The sequence below is a fragment of the Bactrocera neohumeralis genome, unplaced genomic scaffold (assembly GCF_024586455.1).
Source record: "Bactrocera neohumeralis isolate Rockhampton unplaced genomic scaffold, APGP_CSIRO_Bneo_wtdbg2-racon-allhic-juicebox.fasta_v2 cluster10, whole genome shotgun sequence".
Classification (NCBI taxonomy): domain Eukaryota; kingdom Metazoa; phylum Arthropoda; class Insecta; order Diptera; family Tephritidae; genus Bactrocera; species Bactrocera neohumeralis.
Genome location: NW_026089623.1, coordinates 21,093,427 through 21,099,994, shown reverse-complemented (window position 1 = coordinate 21,099,994; position 6,568 = coordinate 21,093,427).

Genomic DNA, 6,568 nt, shown 5'->3' with positions numbered 1-6,568 from the left:
TCGCGGGGGCCATGCTTTTTTACGGGCTTGTGTCAAATTTTGTCAGTCTCTTCAGTAAGGTTTGCCATTTTATCATGTCACGTTTCACTTTGGTACAACTATTGGTCGATATCCCAGATTATTATGTAAATTCACGTCTATTCAGGCCATTGTTGATGCAAATCCGTTATGCTTGTGGTGATTGTAAATTTTACATTATACTTTTAAATTTTTGTGCATTCTAAATCGAACTTAGTAATGGCACATTGCACAAGTGATTTTAAATTATATTTGGTCTGATCACTCCTTGGATACAAATAAACGCATTTCTAAATTTTTGGCCCACATGTTGAAAAGAGTTGTTTTTAACGATCGATGTTAATAACAGTCAGTTTGCAACGTTCATCCTAATCTTTCTCAATATTCATATTTGCTCCCTTAACTTATTACAACTTTAAGTTTTCCATACTCAGTGGTTCTGACAGATATAAACTTTAACAGGAATTAAATAAAAAAGTTGAAGTGCCTATCATAGTTTCAGGAACATTTATTAACTTTTTGTATTTATAGAATTTGTAGCCGCTAAACATTTAATTTAGGTATATAGTATATATGTTGATGGGAGAAGTGTCTCACAAATGTAATATTTTTGCGTTTAGAATTTTGCTGTTGTTATACTTTTAGGTTTTCTTTACGTTATATAATCTTCATAAGTCTGCATCAAAAGTCAATTTTTCTTTTCAGTGTAGTCGCTCATTTGTTTAATGGCGCATGATTTGTCACTTATACGCCATAGCTTACTCACTTACGTCAGCAACTCTGCTGCAAGAAAAACACAGAATATTAATTTAAAAGCACATTATAAAAACGAGAATGAGGTAGGAATTTCTAATTCATTTTTTACTGAAAAGAACCTGCATTTAATTTCTGCGGTTAAATTGGTGGACAAATTTTCGCGGTTTTGGAGGGAAATTACATTAATTTGCTTGAAATATTATGATATTATGGATGAATCAATTAAAGAGCAAAAGAGATTTTATTATTACTGTGGTCCACCGACGTTTCTTAAACTGTATTTAATTATACCTATTTATAATGGATACAATCAAATAGTAAATACTTTAAGGTGTAAAACCAATCATATAGAGTAAAGTCGGCATTTTCTTTAAAAAGTTAATTAGCGTCTTTGACAGGTTTTATTATATTTAAACAATTTTTGGTCATAAGGTGGCACACACTAAACCCGTTGTATCCCGTTAAATTAATTGCTTCTTGATTTGTGTAATGTGAATTGAACGAATCAAGTGGAATTTAATATTGTGCTATGTGGGAAATAGGAGTGGTTGTTGTCCGATCGCTCATTTTCTCATCGTGATATAGGAATATGAAAAGAATGTACGTACCAAATTTTATCGAAATAGGTTGGTCGGGTCGGGCTTAGTTGTGGCACTTTATATGTTTTCGGTTAATGCCGATTTGTGGGCGTGGCAGTGGTTCAATTACAGCCATCAACGAACTGCAAATTTTTTGTACTAAGGAACCCACGTGCCAAGTTTCATCAAGATATCTCAATGTTTACTCACATTACATCATGCACGGACGGACGGACAGACAGAGAGTCAACCGTATTTCAACTATTCTCGTCATCGTGATCATTTATATATATAACCCTATATCTATCTCGTTTAATTTTAGATGATGTGAACAACTGTTTGGAGAGCAAAGCTATTATACTTTGTAGCAACTGGTTGCAAGAGTATGAATATAAACAGCGGTATACATCAGAGATCGGCATGCGCTGCTGTTTCTCTGACTAAACCCCTTTAAATTAAAAAAGGGGGTTAAACCCCCAACAAAGCGCGAAAGTGCGCCCCACCACCCAGTGACGATCAATTTAACTCTTTTTATTTTCATTTTTTCGAAAAGTGTTTCGTGTTACCTTCGAAACAAACGCGCTTTTTTTGGGCTTTTGGGAAGCATAAACTGCGTTTTCTTTTGCCGGTTAATTGCTTTTTCTCTGTTAACCCCAAAAAATGTTTTTTGGTATCAAATAAAGTGTCATGCCTTGGCAAAAGCTAAACGCAGTGTCTTTTTCCCCCAACAAATCCCCAAATTCCGTTTCTGCGTAAAAAAGGCCCCAAAAATGTCCGGGTTAAAAACCGCGTAAACAATTCCCAAATACACCCAAATTGTTTGTTGCAACTATAAATTTCTTTAACCCGGTTTCGTTAAATTTTTTCCCTTTCTTTAACCCCAAACAAAGTGCCCAAACTGATCGCCTTTCCCTGCGGAAACAGCTGTTTTTTGCAACCTTTATCATCATTTTTTAATTTGGGGGGAAAGTGTTTTTCAACAGATAAAAAAATTTTATTTTAAAAGAGGACGACAGAGTGTTTTACAAAATTTAATAAAAAGGGGGGAAAAATATAAATGTTTGTACAAAAAAAAAAATGCCTTTTTTTTCAATCCAAAAAAAAAGACAAGCGTGGGAAAGCAATCTTGAACCCTTTCCCCTAAAAATGGTATGTATTAAAAACTGTTAAAAATATATATTTTTGTGTTATATATTTTTATGTTTTTTTCAATTAAAAAAAAATCTAGGGAAAACCTGGTGGAAGGGTTCTCCGGGGGCCTTTAAAATAAACAAAGAGAAGCTCCATCAGGTAGCGGAACGAGCTACCCAGAGGAATGGCGTTTTAAAACCCATGATGTTTCTGAAAGACTCCGTCACACCGCGTCGGTAGGTACTTTGTATAAATTTTTTAATGTTTTTTAAATATAACTTTTTCATTGTAGCACTTTGATATGAAGCAAATGCAGACTCTATCTTGGATTCATTACGAGTGATAGTGTAAATAAAACAATGGAGAACAATAGAAGAAGCCAGAGAAGTCTGCGTACCAGGACGCGAAAGAAGTGAAGCGATGAGCGCCGGCTGAAAGAAGTGAAACGCTGGTTTTGTGCCTTTAAGACCTGCCATGTTTTATTGACTGATGCAAGAAAAATGCCATATCAGAATTATATCGCTTACGTCGCGAAAATAGGCAAAATGAAATTGAAAAATTCAACATGATTTTTATTTTTAAAACGCTTGAGCACTGATTTTTAGTATATTTTATATTTATAATAACAAAAATATTTATTATAAAAAGATGCATAAAATGCATGTACCTGAACTCTTTGAGTAATTGTTCTCGAAGTATTTTTCTTTTTAATTTATATAAAAACAATTGAATGAATTTAATTAAACTCCATTTTAGTTTTATTTAAAGAAATAAACAAGTTCGAAATGATGTTAGATATGTGATTTTAGAATATGTTTTAAAAAGTGTTAAAAAACTGCATAAGTTATTTTTAATTTCCAAAGAACTTCTTCCACAGTAATGATGCAAATTGGAAGATTGCATAATCGGTGGATGTACTTTCAACTTCTCTACGCCATAAACCGTCATGAAAATCACCAATAGAGTCCTCCCCAATCAGCATAGTTGCTTGCAATATGCGAAAGATGTAACATTAACGTTGTTAAAAACATAATAAATTATGTAAGGCAACGACGCAAACAATTTTTCTGCATTTTCAGGAAATAAATGTAATGTTGTTGAAAACTCGCCAACGCGCTACTAGTATTCCAAAAGAGTTTTCAATTGTGCGACGAGCTCTTGACAACCTTTTATTAAACACCTCTTTTTCATTTGGTAGCATTCCCCAGCGGTATGGGCATTAAATTTTGTCCTAAAGAAAAGCAGCATCACCAACGAAGAAGTGTGGAGTTTTTAGTTGCGTATTTGAATGAAGTTTTTCGCTGAGGATGGAAGTTTATGATCTAATAACCTCTTTCCCAATCACGACTCATGAAAAATACTAAAAGTGAAAAATTAATAAAAGCAAGTAAGGAAAGGGCTAAGTTCGGGTGTCACCGAACATTTTTATACTCTCGCATGGTAAAGTGATAATCGAATTTCATAATACGTCATTGTATTTTTTCATCTACCAATATTTTGTAGTTTTATTCCATATCATCATTGGTTCTAATGTTTATACTCGATGCAGAGAGGCATCAGATGGAATTCAAAAATAGCTTTATATTGAAGCGTGGTTGCGAACCACGATTTCACCCATGTTCATTACATGTCATCAGGGTGTTAAATATTATATACCGATTTCATTGAAATCGGTCTAGTAGCTCCTGAATACGGTTTTGGTCCATAAGTGGGCGACGCCACGCCCATTTTCAATTTTTAAAAAAGCCTGGTTGCAGCTTCCTTCTGCCACTTTTTCCGTAAAATTTAGTGTTTCTGACGTTTTTTTTTGGGGGTTTTCCCTTTTTAGTTTTTTATAACCTTTTTGTATGGGGGGGTGGGCTGGTTTTTTTGTTTTTCTTTTTAAACTTTTCCCTGGGAAAAGCCTGGAAGGCACTCTTTTGGGCTTTTGGTTTTACATAAAGAGTTTTAAAAATTAAAAACCCAATGGGGCAGGGCCACCCTTTTTCCCCTTGCGTTCCAAAAAAACCCCCCCCTAATGCGGGGGCCCTTTTTTCCAAAATTCCCTTTTAAAATCTTTATTTTGGGGGGTTTAGACATTTTTTAGGTTTTTGGTTTCCCCATTTTTTTGGACGTGGCAGTGGGCCCATTTTGCCTATTTGGGCTTAAACCTTCTTTGGGGCCAAAACCCTGTACCAAGTTTCATCATGATATCTCAATTTTTTCTCCGGACCCTTTCAAAGAACGGACCGGAAAAACGGACGGACGGACAATTCCGGTTTCGGCTCTACTCGTCCGCCTGATCCTTTTGGGATATTAACCCCATATCTTAAAATCTTTTTGTTTTAGGACTTCAAACAACCGTTTGTGAACAAAACTATAATTTTTGTTAACAACATTGTTGCCAAAATATAAAAACAAATCACAAAAAAGTCCCCACCACCATCACTCTGACTTCCATATGGTTTTCTATATGGTTCCAATTTTCGGGCATCACACATTTAAAAATACAATGAAAAAAAATTTTTGTGAAAAAAAATTTTTCTACCCCTTTTAATTTGGGGATCCAATTTGCTTATTTCCCCGTTGGGGATATTCCCAGTTCCCAAATCTTGAGGTTTTGGGGGAAAAACTTCTTCTTTGGCTCCCGGGGGCTGGGGCCCAACTTTTCCAAAAAAACTTAGCTGTTAAATTAAAGCCTAACCGTTTTTCCCTTCCCCCGTTGAAATAACCCCTTTCCAAAAAGTTGAAACAAAGGGTTAAATTTTGAAACCCCAAAAATCTTTAAAAAACAGAAAAAATAACACTTAATAAAAAAATTTAAAAAGAACAAACACTGTTGTCAAATAATTCTTCCGGTTTTTGGGGTTTCCCCCAACAATTCTTTTTAAAAAAAGGGGGCAACAAAAAGTAAAAAGCCCATATCCCGTGGGGTCATTCGCGTGTTATAAAAAAATCCCCCGTGGTCAATCCCCCACTTCATTTCCAGGAATCTTCAAAAAAAATCCTTCTTCCCCTTTGTTTATTTCCCTTTTGGAAAACGACCAGCCTTTTTTTGTAATTTCCAAAAATTTTTGTCAATAATTTTTCCGGGCTAAAACCCGACGTGGATTTTTTTTTTTTGATGTATAAAATTTTGAAAAAATTTTGAAAATTTTTTTGGTTTTTAAAAATGCAAACCTTTTTAAAAAAACACCAATTTTTGAACTTTTAAATCGGCCGGAAAAGCCGGAAAAAAGGTTTTGATCCTTTAATTTCATAATAATTTTCAACAAGCCACTGCCCCTTTTATTATAAAAATTTAATTTTTGTTAGAGAAAATTTAAAAAAATAAAAAGTTTTTCCCGGTTTTTTTCATTTTAACAATTTCCCACATGCTAAAATCTATTTTTTTGTGGATGTTGAAAATTAATTTTACCCTATTTTTTAACAATAATTTCAAACTTCCCTTTTAAATTTTCCTGCAAATACGATAAATTTAAAATTATTTTGGGGAAATTTCCAAAAATGTTTACTTTTTTTTTTACAATTTGTATGCATTTCTATGTTTGTTCTCTCAACGCATTTAAATGTGACCTCTGAAATTTTTGCACAATGTATTTTTTTGGAAGAAATTTTCAAAGCTAAAAGCAAAGGGGAAAAAAACAAATGAAGTTTTTTGGCAAATTTTTGTATTCTATCTTCTTGGTTAGGCCTTAACCCGAAACCTTTTTTTGCCGGGGAATCAATAATTTTTGCACCTCTTCCGCTTTGCGCTGGTGTTCTTTTATCCCCCTTCTTTCCCCTTTAGCATCGTAACCAGTAATTCGGTGTTCCGGGCAAAAAAGGAAAATATTGACTAAGTTTTACAATAATTGCGGCCACCGCCTGCGGTCTTTATTACATACATAAAAAGTGTGAAAAAAACATGTTTGTTTAACTCTGAAAAATTTATTATGCCCTCAATAAAAAAACTCTGAAATAAGGGGCTCTTGGGTTTTAACAGGGAAACTGTTTCCCATAATTGTTTTGAATTTAAATTTTTATTTTTTAGATAAAAAAAAATTTTCTGCTTTGTAGATGCAAAAATCTAAAATAAAAAATAAACCGTTTTTTTTTTGAGTTAT